The following is an 18639-nucleotide window of genomic DNA, read 5'->3' as shown; positions in this document are numbered from 1 at the left end:
ATTTATTCAATCTGTGGCTCATGCTGCTCAACAGTAGACATCTTACTGTCAAGATGCAGTCACTCAAAGCACTCTTTATAGTGGAGGACATTGACATTTGTGTTGTAATGGAGAGGTGTTTCACAGCAGCAGACAGCAGCCATGCACTAACAGGCTATGGTGCATTCTACAGCTGTCAGCACCAAAACATGGGCCACACGTCCACAGGTGATGTTGTCTCCATATCCATAATGGATATGCACAGCTCCAGACTAGTATCCCAGCATAATGCATCGGAGATTCTTTCTGTAAAATTGACTTTGGAGAATAGTGCAATCCACACCATAGCCTGCTATTGGTCCCCAACTATGTCCCTAGACTGTCAATGCACATTCCTCAACACCCTGGCATCTATGAAGGTCCAACTCAAGACTGACATAGTAGGAGACTTCAAATACCCCTCCATCACCTGGGGAAAGTAGTCAAGCACCAGTACACTGGACCAATGCTTAATGGAATTCATCAGTTCCAATGGTCTGGGCCAGCTCATACTGACCCTCAGTAGAGGATGCAACAACCTTGACCTGTATTGATTACTTACATATGGGACTGTTGCTTGACCACAGTTGTCAGTCCCTACCTGTTCAGATCCAAACATGATGTAATCAGTATGGAGCTCAACATCTCACCCAACCCCCCACAAAGGTAACCACCTTGCAAAACCTCTCCAATGCTGACACTGCAGTCATAAAAACAGAAGTGGATGACTTCACTGCACCCATGCCAATGGGAAATAGCTGCATGACTGTCGCATCATACACATATGCACTGCACAAACATGTACATGAATGCATGGTACTAGCCATAGCCAACAGAACACAGACACTGTCCTCCAAACACTGGAAGAGATGGTCCCCTGCCATTACTAAAGTGTACAACAGAAGGAGGACACTGCTGCAGAAAATGGTGGTATCCCACGACTGGTGAACCCCCTTATTAGCCTCAAACACAACTTGGATTCCCTCATGGAATCACTTACAGGCAGGTATGAAGGCAAATTTGCAGCAGACACTGACAAAAATCACAAAAGCCTTTGATAGTTATATCAATGACCTCTACAGCGATAACCACAAGTGCTGTGAGTTACTGCACAATGCTGATTCCTATCCAAACACAACAGATATTGGTCACAGTCTTGCCAACACATTCAGTGCCAGCTTTACCCCTCTCTTTCCCCCCAGGGGGCAATCACAATGTCAGATGAATGCCAGGCACCCAGCATTACTGCAGGCCAGGTTAGACCTCCATTGTCCACAGGCAAAGATACAGCTTCCACGGGACCCCAACATATCCATGGCTGTGTTCTACATGACATACAAGGAGACCTGGTACCATATATGTGTGCCCTGGTCAGTCACAGCCTCACCTCAGGCTTTGTCCTTCCAAACTGGCACACTGCTACAGTCATCTCTTTCTATAAAGAGGTAGCATCTACACTCCCTGGGGATTATTGGGCCCTTAGCCTGACAAGTCTGCTATGTATGGGTATCGGTACATCATCAAGGACCTGATTGACCAAGATATGGATGATCTCCTAAATCCGGACCCCACACAGTTTGGCTTTGTGAATGGCAGGTCATGCCTGCTCAACCTGGTTGGCATCTCTGAGTGAGTCACCAGGGCTGTGTATGACAGTAAGGCACTGCATACAGCCTACCTCAATCTGGCCAAGGCTTCTGACACTATTCGTCAGTCAGGGATTATTGGTAAACCCAACAAACTAGACATTAACCCCTATATCAGTGGGTGGTTTGCAAATTGGTTCACAGAACACACAGTTTGACAGTAGCAAACTTCAAGTCAGACTGGCAAACAGTCACAAGTGGGGTCCCACAGGGATCAGTACTGGATAGTTTCCTGTCCGGCATCTACTTCTCAGGAGTCCAGCACAATACAGAGGAAATCTGGCTGACCAGGTTCACAGAGGACTGCAAGCTGGGAGCTATCGTGAACTACACAAGTGATGCAAACATCCTACAGAAGGCCCCACTGAGACCAATGAGTGGTGTGGAAACCATGACCAGAAGCTTAACACCACAAAATGCATCATCATCCCCTTTGGTAAAACACTAAGTTCCCAGTAAGTTCCACATCAATGGGAGCCCAAAGAACACTCTAGGCATTATAAGAGATCTGTGACACTGCTTGACAGCAACTTCTCCTTCAAGCACCACATTGCCAATGTGGTCAATAAGTCCTTCTATATGGCACATGGCATCACCAAGGGTTTTGCATCCAGGAAGACAGAGGTAATGATCTCTGTCTACTATTCCCTCATTAGATCACTCCCCAAGTATTATGGCCCATTTGCCATGTACCTCACTAGATACCTGCTACAGCTGGAGAAGTCACAGAAGCACCTCACAAAGGGGTTCCTAGGCATTAAACACACATCCTACACAGACAGACTCAGCATATCCAAGCTATTCTCTGTGTCATATCACCTAATTAGCAGCTATCTGTGCTTGACTTACAAAGTCATGTCTGACCCAGTTGGTTTAGAAATGCTACATATAAATCCATCCACAACACACACTGTAGAGACCTCTACCTCAGTACCACAATCACCACAACATGCTGGTGGGACAGGTCCTCACCAAGAAACTGCACATGCCCTGGAATACACTTCCCATACCTGTCAGGCAGAGCGCCTAGCTGCCCCTGTTCCAGAGGAATCTTGATGAGTGGATGGGTAATAAACATTTCAACCCAAGGATCGATGCAGTGGCTATACTTGATACAGGCACTGGGATGTAACATCAGTTGACACAATGGCAGTGCCCTTCTATGTGCTAGGGTTGTTTTACCTACAACACACTTGTGAACCTATAAAGGGGATGACATCAGCAGGACTTTTATGGTAGTGCAGTGGGTGTTTAACCTATCAAAATACTTTGTCCTACAAACAGGCACACACTTGCCAGATGTGAGAATAAAACCCCTACCTAACTAGTGATTTGTACCATAGTGTTACGTAGTTACCGAACACGCTGCCACATATGCTACAGAGCTTTCTGGGCTGAGAGTTGGCCATAGGTGCTGATATGGGGAATGACATCAGCAGGCCTGCTAAAGTAGGGCAGTAGGTGGGAACATATCAAAATACTTGTACTTACAAACATACATTCTCAATCACGCGCACACACACACACACACACACACACACACACACACACACACACACACACACACACACACACACACACACACACACACACACACACACTTTTACATTTGCCAGGATTGAGATTAGTACGCCTATCTAATTAGCTATTTGTACTATCATGTTATGCAGTTATTGCATGTGTCACAGAGTTTATGGGGATGAGGCTTGAAGGAAGGCACTTCTAAGATGACTGATATCTGCAGACCTGTTAAAGTAGGGAAAGGGGAAGTGTATTGGGTTTGAATGGACCCAAAAGCTTTTAGTTGTAAACACACACACTTTTACATTTGCCAGGACAGAGATTAGATCTCTTACCAAACTAGTTATTTGTACTACCACATTATGCAGTTATCGCAAATGCCACAGAGCTTATGGGGCTGAGGTCTGATGGAAGGCACTTCTAAGATGACTGATATCTGCAGGACTGCTAAAGTAGGGAAAGAGGAAGTGTACTGGGTTTGAATGGACCCAAAAGCTTTTACTTGTGAATACACACACTTGCCAGGTCTGAGATTAAAACTCCTACTTAACTAGTTATTTGTACTATAGTGTTATGCAGTTATCACACATAACACAGAGCTTATGGGGATGGGCCTACCAAAAGTGACTTCTATGGTGACAGCCATCTTCAGGACTGCTAAGGTGGGGAAATGGAAAGTGCACTGGGTGGGGAAGGCCTGTTCATTCCTAGATCCTACTGATATATCTCTAAGTGTATGAGCATGCCCAGTGTGTCATTCTATAGTACATGTGGGTCTCCATTCCAGGGATTGTTGTACTCCTGTCCGGTATGTTTTGTGCTAAGGCCATATGTCTCAACCTGTTGGTGCAGGATATCTGGAGATAGCCTATCAAAATGTGGGGACAATGGGCCATACAATGATTGTGACAATTTCTCACAGTAATGTATGGGTTGCAAGGGTTACAGGGCTGGTTTTAGCAGACATATGTCATATATGCCATTTGACACTGTCATGCACTATTTCAGTACCTGGTGACATACCTCCTCAGATCATCACAGTGATTTACCAGAGGAATACAGGATGGATGATGCACACACAAGATTTATGGTCCAAATGCTATGCATTCTTGCAATATCCAGCCTGTTGAGGGGTGTGCCTACAAGCAATTTACTGCTGGTGCTGTGAAAATGGACCAGCACCTTGGTGATATAATACAATGGTGGAATCTCTGTGCATTTATGTTCTGACCTGGTCTTATTTCCAGTCCACAGTTAGGTAATATAAGTCAGACAGGATCAGGGTGACAGGCAGACTCCAGATAGAGTTGTAGGGGATAGGATATATGGGGGGGGGGGTCCTGGGCAGATATGTTTGCCTATAGCTGCCAGTACTTTGCACTGGGCTGTCCTCAATGGTTGACTGCACTTGGAGGGTCTTGTGTGTGTCCGACTGTTTGACCAGCCTGGAGGTGTGTGTTTGTCACACGTATATGTATGGCCCACCTCATTTTGCTTGGATGGCCACATGTTGGGGTCAGGATGTTACATACGATGAGTGATCAGGGAGGGGTGTGTTACTCCCCATGGCTGTGCTCCAGGGTTATGTGGGTGCAGACATGTCACCATCTTTCAGGGTTAGGCCTGCCTGCAGTGAGTGCATTCCCATGTTTAAATTCCTAGCCCTGCCTGTCGACTGTACAGAGTATCACAGAATGTCCACATCCATGACTCATATATCTTGTTGGTTACCCAAATAAGTGTGGTTTTATGGCAAAAGTGTTTTACAAGTCACTCAGGGTTGAAGTCAGATATTACTGACAGTTGACATTGCAGTTTCAGACTTCATACCCTTCAGACATTCCATGCTGCTACAATCATTCCTTCAACTTTATTACATTATTAGAGCAGTATTTCAAAGGTGTCCTTCTCTTTGGGCCTTCTTCACCCCATTACTCATGGCTTTGGACAGATTTCTGGCTCTCTGACACTGGCAGGTTTTCTCCTAGAAGTTATCAGCATGGCCTTTCTTTGCCTTTTTTAAACTGTGTTATGTTGATGTTATGGACCCCATGACACTCCCTAACAGGGTACTGTTGGTGAGGCATAGACATTTGCCAGAGGCCTGTAGGCCAGTGCATTCTCATGTTCATATGTTCACAGGCTGCTGGCAGTAGATAACCCTGGGATGGTACCAGTAAGTTGACTGTGGGTGTTACTGACAATTGCTTTCTGTTTGTGTTGAGACACCACTCTAGTTGATGGCTGGATGCTGCTTAAGGCTAGGGACATGTTACTGCATTTCTATGGGACTATGGGGGGGGCACATTTGTACACAATACACATTTGCAGAGACTGTGCTGATATTTGATTAACATTTTGATCCCATTTGGCATAGTGGTGTGCCCTATTTTTGAGACTACAGGCATAACAGTATCGACCACAGGTCAGATTGTTCTGGCATATACATTTGTAGTTTCAGACTTCTTACCTTTCTAAGCCATACTGCCATTACCAGACCTGCTATAATATCACTGTGTACACTTCTGTAGGTGGGATGTCACCATGTGGGGGTCTTTGACAGACATTTCTGTACGCTTGTCTACAGCTGATCTGCTGCGTGAGGCTGGCAGTGGGTATGGGACACCCACTTTGACATCCATGCATGTGACCTATGACCCCTCAGTTATTTCGTTCACCACATATACTCAGTGGTATTTATCAGCTAGGGTGATACTGCACAGTGTAGGTAGGACAGTACTGGTGATACACTTCCTGCTGTCGCACAGAGCTGTCATTTGTCTGCTGCCATCCCAGTTAGCCACCCCATTCCCTTGCATGCTTGATCAGTTCCATAGATATGCTCTCAGAACATTCCACTCCATTCATGTATTTTGTTAAGGAGACTGGCTTACCTTGTGCCTGAGGCTGTTGTGAGGACGGTGCTTGAGGGCTGACTATGTTGGAAGCATGCAGTACACTGCCTATACATGGTAAGGTATAGATGGTGTGATGTTTGGCATTCATTTTACTGTGTGTGAGTCAGAGAGAGAGATCAGTCTTTGGGTCCCTACAGTGTCAGTGCATGAGCTATGCATTGCCTATTTGCCAAGACCAGGGCATACTGGGCATGCCTCCATCTGCCTACAGGAGCAAGCTCAGGATGTTCCTCCTCCAAGTCCCTCTGTGCCTCTGGAGGCCTTGGCAATGGTGGGGAGCTGTGTGGCCCTTCCCCATTTTGTTCTTGCTGCAGCTGTTTCCACAGGATCATATTGTGTAGCATGGCACATACTATGATCATGTGTGCACATGTGGCTGGAGAGTACTGCAAGGCTCCACCGGATATGTCAAGGCAGCAGAACTTTGACTTTAGCATCCCAAACACATGCTCTATAATGATCATGGTTTGTCCGTGTGCCTCATTATGGCATTCTTGTGTGGGTGCTTGCTCATTTCTGATGGGTGTCATCATCCACGGCTCCAGTGCATAGCCAGCATCCCCCACTAAATGGCCATATGGAATGTGTCCCCTAGCAAACCACTGATACAGCTGTGAGGAATGCCAGATGTGGGAGTTGTGATAGCTTCCAGGGCACCCAGCAAACACATTCATGATAATGCCTTGGGCATCACACATAACCTGGCAGTTGACAGAATGGAACCCTTTGTGGTTTATGTAGACCCTACCCCAGTAACCAAGTGGTGATTTGATGTGGATGTGCGTGCAGTCTATGGCACTCAGTACCTCTGGGTAGTCTGCTACATGGTGGAAAAGACATATATTGCCAGTCAGCTCCTCATGGGTGCTGGGGAATTTAATGTGTTCCTCGACATGTGGTTGCATGGCATCCAGGAACTGGTGGAGTATCCTGGACGCAGATGCCTGTGAGATGCCCATGATATCTCCAGTTGGTCTTTGGAAAATACCTGTAGCTAGTATTTTTAGAGCTACAAATACCTTGGTATCCACTGGGATGGTTTCCCCTCTGTTTGTTCTGGATGTGAGGCGAGGCCGGCACAGCTCCACAATTTGCTGCAGTATGTACCTGTCCACCCTGTAGTACTCTAATAATCTCCAGATCATGTAGCCCTTGGTAGTTTACCCTGGGCCTGAACACTGTTCTCCTCCTACTCACAAGTCTGGGGCAGTTATCAGCATTGCCCTCTTCACCATCCTCAGCCTCTTGCACATACTGATTTATGAGATTGACAGCAGCCCCTAAAATTTTATTAGTTTTGTCAGGTAAAATTTTCCCATCTGTGTACACCAGTGGTGTAGAGTTTGTGGGACAAACCAGACTGAAAGGTGTTTGCATAGTTTATAGTGGTGTGCTGCAGATGCTGCCTGTGTGAATGGCTGAGTATGATACATTCCACCTGATATCTCTATTACTTGTATTTGAGTATCTCTATTCTGCTATTTCCCTTTTTTTCTTGTTCCACTTGCCATTTCCTGTATTTTTTTTTTATTTTTGTGGTTTAAATCCTGGTGCACACTCCACACACCCATTTAGGCAAGGTAAACAAGGCTATACAGCCTCGATCATACCCCCTTGCTTACATATACACAGTGCTACCATTTCCTGTGGGGTTTTTTGTTTGTTTGTTTAAGTCCCAGTGCATGCCGCGCAAATTTGTTTAGCTAAATTAAACAGGTTTTAGCCAAAATGTCCCTCCCTGGACGTGAACACGCTCTGTATTTCATGGTGTAAGACAATACAGCCTCAGACACACCCTCTTGCTTAGCTGTATTTAGCTAAGCGCAAACCCAGGCAATAGTGCTCCAATGTGCTTACAGCAAGCATGACACACCCCCTTTTGATGTCATTTACTTCTCATGCATAAACGGCCATATTAGAGCACCTACATGGTTAGGTGGAGTCTGACACTTTGAAGAAATTTGGAATTCAGTAATATTCCCCTCATTTGCATACCCCACTGCCTTACTCCATAGTTACTGCACTCACACTGAGCCTTTCCCCTTAGCAACCACTGTTCCCTGCTATTGTTTTCATTCTGCATGCCATTGACTATAATGGAAAAATGCAGATTTCCCTGAAAATTGCTTTTTCACATTTTGTTTTATTTTGGGCACTATCCCGTTTGCAAGCCACTGCCCTATGTTTAAACGGTCGAGATCAGCCAAAAAAAAAATAAAAGTTTTATTTTATAAATATTAGATTATTTTTCATGCCAATGGACATATAGTTGGCCATTGGCATGCCTACTAACTTTAATACATGCTTTCTTTTGAGCTGTCATGCCTCCGTTTTTTAATTTGCAGAAATGTATTCAGCTACTAGCTGAATAGATTTCTGCTTGGTACACTGTTCGGGCATGGACAACTGCCTGCTTCCTGGATCGCTCATTCACCTCATTTGCATGGTTTTCACCAGCAAATGAGGTAATTAGCATAATGCAGTGGTGTCCGTGCTAGAATAGTGTAGGAGCACTTGCACACATCATGGGAGCTCAATCCTTGATCGCTTGATGGCCATATTGCATGCAGGAGCTCCTGCACTATTCCCACACTCCGTGTAGGGCTTCCTGAATCCAGGGGCTTGTTTTTTTTTTTTTTTTAATGTTAGGTGTTCTGAATAAGGTAGTTAAACCTATTGATGATTTGATTGCCTCATTGTACATTTAATCAAAACATCAAACACTACATTCCCATAACAAACAAGGTTTATTAGAAAAGCAATCTTTATTTTGTAAAATTCTTGTAGAAATTATCATAAAGCTGTCTCTTCAGACAGTCTATAGAGCTCTTCTTCTTATGCCAATTGTCATTTATTGTTCTTGAATGAGAATCATAATTTCTTAACCTGGGGTGCTTGCAAATGATACTAAATATGGGATGACTGCTGTTAAGAAAGGCATTATACAATCAAAAATATCTTAAAAAAGTAATTTAGTTAAAAGTAATAAAATACTCATAACAGATATATATATATATATATATATATATATATATATATATATATATATATAATTCAACTACTCAACATGCAGTTTACAGCTACACAAGTATGCCAGTGATTTATCAAGATAAAACTGGATTATGTCTGTGTGTGTGTGTGTGTGTGTGTGTGTGTGTGTGTGTGTGTGTGTGTGTGTGTGTGTGAGATAGAGAGAGAAATACAGTTTGAATTACTGAAAACAGCTACATCATAATCAGCAGTGGAGTATGTTTTACTTTTACTGTTTATTAGATATATCCCACTATCCTGTGTTATCTTTTTCTGTTACAACTATCATTTAATTTAACTATACTACATTCCTTCAGGGCAGAAATGGGGATAATAAGTTAACCAGACTGCCTGCATATAAAGAGCTTTGACAAAAATAAGTATCACATGCAATATAGACAAGCAAAGGTACTTGTAGAAATGTGTAGTTTTAAATGAATGAATTTTAAAGCTAATTTTACTAAAAGAATTAAAATGGGACAGTTTTCTGTTGCAGTGGTTTTTAGTAATGATTAGACTTAGCAATAATTTAAAAGCTCAATAGATAGAAAGTACCATGTGTATAAAATAATGTACATTAAATTAGTGTAACCATTAGATTAAGCCTTCGGGCTGCCTCCTGTTGCTCAGATGTTTATCTCTATAGTGAACTTGATTAGTTTATATCAAGTGTGATATTCTGGGAATGTTTATTTCACTGTTTAGAAGTATTTATTAAGCAATGGAGGCATAGCTGTTTACTGTTTCAGCTGCCAAAAGTAACAGTAGCCATGCACGATAAGTAATTCTAATTCGTCATTTTGCATTGAATATGTAGACTAGGAAATGTAACGTTATTTGCTGGCAATCTTGTAATGAGTGCTAGACAGCAAAGTGGTTAAAATCTCCCAATAACTGTGTGTTAACTAAATGTCACAAAACTTTTTACATACATGCATACATACATAAAACACTTCCAGCACGGGCATTAATGACTTTCTAGCCTGCCAATACACCAGAACACTTGTTACCATATTAAGTGTCCTGGCTGTTCTTAAAAATATCTAAATTAGTGCTTGCTTTAATGTAATTTGATAATCTGTTCCATGCATCAGCTGCTGTCTCAGAGAACCAATTAGTAAACTTCTCACTCCTATAGAACCTCTTTCTTAATTTCTCCAAGTCTTTTGGATTTCTAATATCATGCCACAGTACCTGCAATGTGCACAATAATGGCTTCTTCTGCAATTTGTATGGTGTTACATGTATTGGTAAAATATCCAAGTATAACTGTAAATTCTTTTTTAGAAGACCTACTTCTACTGGAACTGTCTGGGTATCTTTCTTCCATATTGTCCTCATTTCTGCCTGCAAATCCTGGTATTTTATGACTTTATGTCTCTCTGTACATAAGACACTGTAGTCACTGGGTGTGGCAATTTCAATAATAAATGCTAAGTTTGTCTTCTTTTCATCGACTACAATATCTGGTTTTCTCAATCTATTTTTTGAACTGCTGATAGAGGGTGATCCCATGTGGTACAAACTTCATCATTTTCTATGATGCTTTGTGGCTTATGTTTCCAGTGTTTTTTCAGCCACTTCAATACCATAATGTTTGTACAATCCCCAATGTAACAGTCTTGCCACATTATTAATCCTTTCAGTCCTTCTTTTATTATATATATCAGCTAAAAGATGTGTGACCATTTCCAGTTCTGTTTTACAAAACCTGCATTTGTCCATTTCTCCCACATGCTCAATGGACTTTGTAAACCAATGTGTATGTAGTCCACTATCTTGGGAAACCAATATGAACCTTTCATCTTTTGTTTTAAATTCACTTCTCCTTAACCATTCCTGCATTTGAACCTGATCAACATGAGGTTGTTCCAACAGATCCTATACCTGCAGCTATATTTATGCATTTTCCACATTTCTTGCCTTCTCATCTGATGCTTCCCCTTATATTCTTTCTTTTGTTTTTTTGCCACATTGAGATGCTGCCTGATTTTTATCTACTTCTGGTTTGGTTTCCATTCCTGCTTGATGCTGATATGCTAATGCTAAACTAAGCAGGGAAGTCATCTTAGTTTTTTTCCCCCTCACATTTAAGAACTTTCACTGCATTTGGGTCTTGTCAAATCAGAAGATATGTGTGCAGTCCCACAATTACAGACCTATACATGTAATCATTTTGAGTAGGCGCATACCTCCTTCTGAACGTGGGATATATAATCTTTGTATGCGCAGATTTTTATAAATCATTCGATGAGCATAAAGCATCCTTCTTGTTTTCGTGTCTAACCTGTCCAACATGCTTTTCAACCGATCAATCACTCCAAAGCTGTAAGTTAAGACAGGAAGAACAAATTGGTTTATAGCTTGGACTTTATTCCTAGATGTCAATGCTGTTTTAGTATTAATTTAAGCCTTCTTAAATATTTCTTACTGAGTTTTATTTGCATTTGTTCATGTTTTATTGTTGATCCTTCATCAGTTCGCAAATATTTATACACTCCCTCTTGCTCAAGTTCTTTTATATAGCATTCCTGTCCCAGACTGATGTTTTCTTGGTACTGCAGCTCTCCTGCTTTAAAGGTTGCTTTTGCACATTTATCCTATATCATCTGAAAATGTTGTAACCACTACTACATATCTTTTTTTAATTTCTCCAAGTCTTTTGGGTTTCTAATACTCTGACGGGAATGGGCCCCCATTCCTACGTCAAGGTACGATTAAAGTTCAAGAAATTAGCATTGTTTCAATCTTTGATGCCAGCCAGAAGTGCTCTTCACAGCACCCGCATTGTGCCCAGTAATGACTCCTTCTGCAATTCGTATGGGGTTACATGTATGCGTAACATGTCTAAATACGATTGTAGATTCTTTTTTATAAGACTCGTTGCTCCTACTATTATTGGAACTATGTATCTTTCTTCCATATTGCTCTCCTTTCTGCCTGCAAGTCCTGGTATTTTATGACTGTGTTTCTCTGTATACAATACACTGTGTTTTCTTTTCATGGACCACTAGACTTGGTTTTCTGGCATCTGTCTTTTAAACTGATGGTAATGGGTGATCCCATGTAATATAGACTTCATCATTTTCTATGATCCTTTGCGGCTCATGGTTTCAATGTTTTTCAGCCAATTTAATACCGTAATGTCTGCACAATCCCCAGTGCAACAGTCTTGCCACTTTACTATGCCTTTCAGTATACAATCCTTCTGCCATTAGTATGTCACAACTAGCAATGAGGTGTGCAACTGTTTCCAATTCTGTTTTACAAAACTTACATTTGTCTGTTTCTCCCACATGTTCAATGGACTTTGTTAATCCAGTGTGTACATAGCCACTTTCTTGGGTCGTCAATATTAACCTTTCATCTCTTGGTTTGAATTCACCTCTCCTTAACCATTTCTGCATCTGTTCCTGATCAACATGAGTTTCTTCCAGATGTTTTCTATACTTGCAATTATATTTATGCATTTTCTACATTTCTTACCTTCTCATCTGGTCCTTCATCTTATATTCTTTCATTTTTGGCACATTCAGTTGCTGTCTGATTTTTATCTACTTCTGTTTTGATTTCCATTCCTGCTTGATGGTGAAATGCTTTTGCTAGATTAAGCAGAGAAGTCATCTTAGATTTATTTTCCTCATGTTTCAACACTTTCACTACATTTGGGTCTTGTAAGGTCAGCAGATATGTGTCTAGTCCCACGAATGTGGATCTATACATGTAATCAAGAATCTTGGTATGCACTGATTTTTATAAGTCATTTGGTGAGCATGAAGCATCCTTCTTGTTTTCTTATTAAAAATATCCAACAAGTTTTGGGGCCAGTCAATCACTCCAAAACTGTAAGTTAGGACAGGAAGACATATCTTTTTTTAATTTCTTCAAATGTTTTGGGTTTCTAATACCATGACAGGAATGGACCCCATTCCTAAGTCAAAGTACGATTAAAGTTAATGAAATTAGTATTGTTTCACTCTTTGATGTCAGCCAAAAGGACTCTTCACAGCACCCGCAACGTGCCCAGTAATGAGTCATTCTGCAATTTGTATGGAGCTACATGTATTGGTAGCATATTTAAATAGGATTGTAGATTATTTTTATAAGACCTGTTGCTCCTACTACTATTGCCACTATCTGTGTATCTTTCTTCCACATTGCTCTCATTTCTGCTTGCAAATCCTGATATTTTATGAATTTGTGTAGTCACTGGGTGTGGTGATTTCAATTATCAATGCTACTTTTGTCTTCTTTTCCTGGACCACTATATCTGGTTTTCTAGCATCTATCTTTTGAACTGTTGGTAATGGGTGATCCCATGTGATGTAGACTTCATAATTTTCTATGATGATTTGTGGCACATATTTCCAGTGTTTTTCAGCCACTTCAATACCATAATGTTCATCCATGAATGTGGGATACTATCAAGTGCTTTTTTGTTGTCAGTCCAGGCCATACTTAAATTCTTCCCCTTTTTACGCTTTTCCACTATGACTTTATTTACAACAGATGATCTTTTGTTCCATATGACGTTCTTTTATTGCCCTTTTGTTCTGTTGCCATAATTGAATTTGCTTCTAAATGACTAAAAACTCTGTTGGCATCAATTCCAGTGTATAGTTTATACATAATTGGAAGGCAAGTTATTGGTCTATAATGTTTACGGTAGCTTGTAGGTTCACTCTTAAGTAGGAGCTTATTTTTCCTGTTGTTAGCCAGTTTGGTGTCTGGTTGGGTGTGCATATAAATAATTCTTACAAATGGCTAAATCTTCGTGCAAAGATGTTAATACATTTAACCAGACATTAGGTACTGCATCTGGCCCTGGGGTTTTCTATTTAGAGGCTTTTCTTAACATTGTTTCATTCTCTCTGGCTGTTACTTCATCCCATTCCATATCCTGTACCTTTAAACTTATTATTCTTTCTTTTACTTCTTCTATCCATTTAGCATCATTGTTATATTCCACAGGATCTTCCTAGATGTTGTTGTCTTTCGGCTTTTTCTGGTTAGGGGTCACCACAGCGGAACTCCAGTCCGCTAATGATTGGCAGTAGATTCTGATGAATGCCGAGGTGCCAGCTCGATGTTCAACCTTCAATGAAGGCATGCCCATTTACGCATGTCTTTCGAATGCCCACCCAACCACACGGAGGACATGCAAACTCCACACAGAAGGCAATCCCCGCACTCCAGCCGAGAATCGAATGGGAGAACCTCTTGCTGTGAGGCAAAAAAGCTACCGCTGCACCACTCTCCAAAATGTATCTATTTCTTCTTTTTTTAGTGGTCTTTCAGTTCCTTTTATTTTATTTCCCAGTTCTCTATAAAACTTTTTTGGGTCATCAATAAATTGCATATTTTGTACTTTTCCTTTATATTTGACTACATATCTTTTAAGTTTTTCTGCCTGTGCTGAGACTTTTGTTTATTTATGATAGTGAATGATAGATCCTAATCTGTTCTAATACTGCACATTGCTTTTATCATGTCTATCTTTCTGAGTAATTTTGTTGATCTGTTCCCTCTTCTATACTCTTCTAGTAGTGACACTTCTTATCTTTGTTGTTTTATAGTTTTCTCCATTCAATGGTTCCATGATGATATTCAAGTTTCACCTTTCTCTCCTTCACTTCTCTGTGTTCTTGTGGTAGAACTTTATCAGTTATTAATTTAGCTACACAGTAATATATCTTGTTTACTTCTGTTATATTGCATGAATCTCTATGGACAGTCCTAATTACTGTGTTCATTTGTTTTATCAAACTTCTGACTTTCTGGGTTTTATTGACCATCTGCAGTCTATTTCTTTCATTGATCTTAATATACCTATCTGTCTCTATTAAGCCAAGCAACTATTCAATTAGCTGGGTTTCTTCTAGGCTGAGGGCACATTTTTTGTTTTTTATTTCCTGTGGGCATTCTATAGAAAGTTCTATTACCTCTTCCTGTGACACATTCTCTTCAATTTCATCCTGTGCCATCAGTCTGTCATATGAGAATTCACTGGTCTATCAGTCCTCAACATTTACTGCGTCAGAGTTTCCACAGTTTAATGTTCCTTCTCTTGCTGTCCAGCTTCAAGTGGATGTTTATACTGGTTTTCTGTGGAAGGCTCCAAAATATCTTCATATGGCACCTGACCAATTACTTCCCATTCAACTGGTTTCCGCTTAATTTGGAGTTCCACTGCTCTGTCCTGTTGTGGTACTTACTGAATTACATTTTCTACACTGAATCCTTCACTTTGGAGGTACTTTATGACCTCAGTTTTATTTCTTTAGCTTCTCCATTACTGATCTCCTTTTCTACTTTTCCCCTTCATCTTCTTATTTTTTGTATTGTAAAATTTTCCATGCCTGGATTCCTTTTTCTGTATTTCTCTTCAAATATCTTTGGTGCTGCTCGTTTTGTATTGATTAGTTTTGATTTTTCCTTTGCATAGATATTACAGCACATTAAATCACTTTTTCTTTCCTATGTCCATATTTCTTCTTCAGATGTCTCCTGATCTTCCTGTTTCTCCTTACCTTGGGGATCCATTCCATCATGCTGTGATGTAACCTGTGTTAAACCTTCTGCATCAAATCCTTTACTTTGCAGGCATTCCATAACTTCAACTTCTATTTTTTTAACTTCTACTTTACTAATCTTCTTTTCTACATTCCCTCTTTGTGATATTATTTTTGTAATGTGAAATGTTCCATATCTGTATGCCTTTGCCTGTATTTCTCTTTGAGTATCTTTGGGGCTGCCTTCTTTATGTTGATTAATTTGACTGTCGTCTTTGCATAAATATTGCACCATATCAAATTTATCTTTCTTTCGCATGGCCATATTTCTTTTTTATGCTTTTCAAAAATATCTAGATTTTATTGTTTACATTTTTGCACTTTTTCAGATGTGTCTTTTCCCAAACAGATCATAGTTTCTTGATCTATATACTGTTTTTCAAAAATCTGTTGCATTAATGAACACAATTATTTATTTGAAGCTGCTGACAGTTTTTCTTGCAGAAGCATTTTTCTTTCCTCTATCTTATCTCTTAATGTTTTTGTATATCTTGTGTCTAGATATTCTGTTTTTTTTGCATAATAGTAACAACACATAATTTCCTTCTTATCCTCAATAGTTCGCTTTATCATCTTTATGGCTCTTCTTTGGCCTATCAATTTTTATGATTTCTGTCGATTGCTACTTCCTTCTACAACAGGAGGGCCATCCTCTCCCTGGGCCTGGCCCTATTGTAGGGATGTTTCTGTATTTTGAGGATTCTACACTGTCTTTTTTTCCAGTCCTGGCACCAGTGCATCTACCAGAATTGGGCACTTTTTTATCCTGGGTCTTGTGCACCCAGCTATCTTTTTTTGTTTTTGACCTACTTCTATGCATGATATATACTATATAAATACACCCCCGGATTCAGTAAGCCTCCGTGCAGTAATAGCTTATTCCTGCACAGAAGGGACCGTTCACATATAGCATGGCAGCACACTGTGCATATTCATGAAGGCATGCTGCCCTGCTATAAAACAGACACGGTTCTGTGTACGAGTGCAGGGGGTGTGTCTGAGAGCACAACTCTCACAATACACATGCCCCCTGCACACCAGAATTGTCATACATCAATTTAAATAGAGTGAGAATGCTCGTAACACCCCCAACCCGTCAGGGTAAGAAATCTGGACAAAGCCATAAGGGACAATTATCCCTACAAAGCCAGAAAGTTGATAGAATAACAGGTTTAGCATTAGCATGAATATTCTGAAGGTTACGAAGTAAAAAAGACAACAAATAATTTTTTTTTTCACATATGCAATAAAGCTACGTGTAGCTGCATGGATGTGCCCATTGCTTAGCTATGCTTAGTCCAGCTGAAACGGCACAATAAGTTAAATAGCAATAGACAGCCAACATAAGTATAAGTGCAATAGTGTAGCGGTTAGAGTATATGCCTTGCATGTAATCATTCACAGTTCCAGGCCCAGCAAAACCATTTCCATTTTGCATGTGTAAACATTACAATTTTAATTTCTTTGCATATTTATGTAGGAAGTAACTTATATTTCCCAACCAGAGTAGTGTATAAGGCCAAGATGTGAGGTGTCACTGTAATAAAAGTAGTGAAACCCTCATATAAACACAAGTGCTCCATACAGTATAGTCACACAAGAATAAATGTAATTACAGCACATTGAGGGATGTCAGGGAAGGTAAACAAATTTATATTATGTAATGAATAATGAGTCAATCTCATACAGGTGGTAGTCCAATAAAATAAAACATAAGCAATGCTAAGCATTGCACAGCTATGCTGACCAAGTGTAAGCATTGTGTACATATGAATACTAAGCAATGAGTAGGCTAGCTAAGTGGATTTCCCCATTGGTAAGCAATGCTGAACGTGCCCCTTTAAGCACTACTAACCTCAGCTAAGCAGGTTTGCCCCAAGCTTAGCTTAGCTCAGCATATTCAAAACCATCCAATCACGGCAAAGAGTGGGAAATCGGCCATATTTAAACCTCACAGGCGGGAATACAGCTCATAACTGGTTGTAGCTCCTCACTGTAGGCAGTATGGCAGGTGTTGGAGAGGGCATGCACTTTCGGGCGCAGCGCTGGGGCATACAGGAGTCAAAGGTCATGGTAGGACTTCTGGTAGAAAAACATGACATGAGACTGCTGCAGGACCAATATTAGGGCTCCCAATATAAAGTGTAAGCCTGGGAAAGTCTTGCCCGTGATCTCACCAGTGCCACTTGTATCCCTCAGACTGGTGAGCAGGTCTGGCACCACTATGTCAGCCTGAAATAGAGGAAGAGAGAGCTCTTGGAACAGTGGGTCCAAGTAGCAAGGCAGAGGGGTGATGTCCCAGCAGTGTATAATTATTCATAGCAATAAATGTTTACCAAAGTCCAGCCTGTGTATGTGATGGATAGGTATGCCTAAATGTTTCTCTATTTTCATTACAACTTCAGCTGAGTGGGGTGCAAATCAGGAAGCCCATGCCAGTAGGTTGCAAAGCCTGCATATTGAGGCTGGTGAGTAACAATTCTGCTTGTAGTAGTCATACCAAATAAATATAAAGGAGTAGAATATCATCTGGCAGTATAAAAACGTGTATGGTTTGTACTGAATATACCAGACAATATGACAGTAATAGTCCCATATAGGTCATATTTAAATAAAACTGTAACTGTCTGGCAATACAGTTCTAAATACTGGACTGGTTGTGTTTACTCTGGTATTGTATGGCTTAACATGTTGCATTCACCAAGATCTGATATCTGAGTAATAATGTTGTGTTAACCACTGTTTCCCACACTGTGTTACATAAAAATATGTCTAGGATTGTCTGTATAAGAATGTGTAATTACAAGGTCAAATTGCACAACCAAGAGAAACAAAGAGAGAAAACACTGAAAGAAGCAATAGCAGTTTCCTAATAGCTCACTCTGATTAAATATATTATTGTATTTTTAGCAGACACAGCCATGGTTCAAATCC

This window comes from Protopterus annectens, chromosome 10.part0 (assembly GCF_019279795.1).
Source record: "Protopterus annectens isolate FY-2018-M chromosome 10.part0, PAN1.0, whole genome shotgun sequence".
Taxonomy (NCBI): Eukaryota; Metazoa; Chordata; order Ceratodontiformes; family Protopteridae; genus Protopterus; species Protopterus annectens.
Note: the sequence above shows the minus strand (reverse complement) of the source record.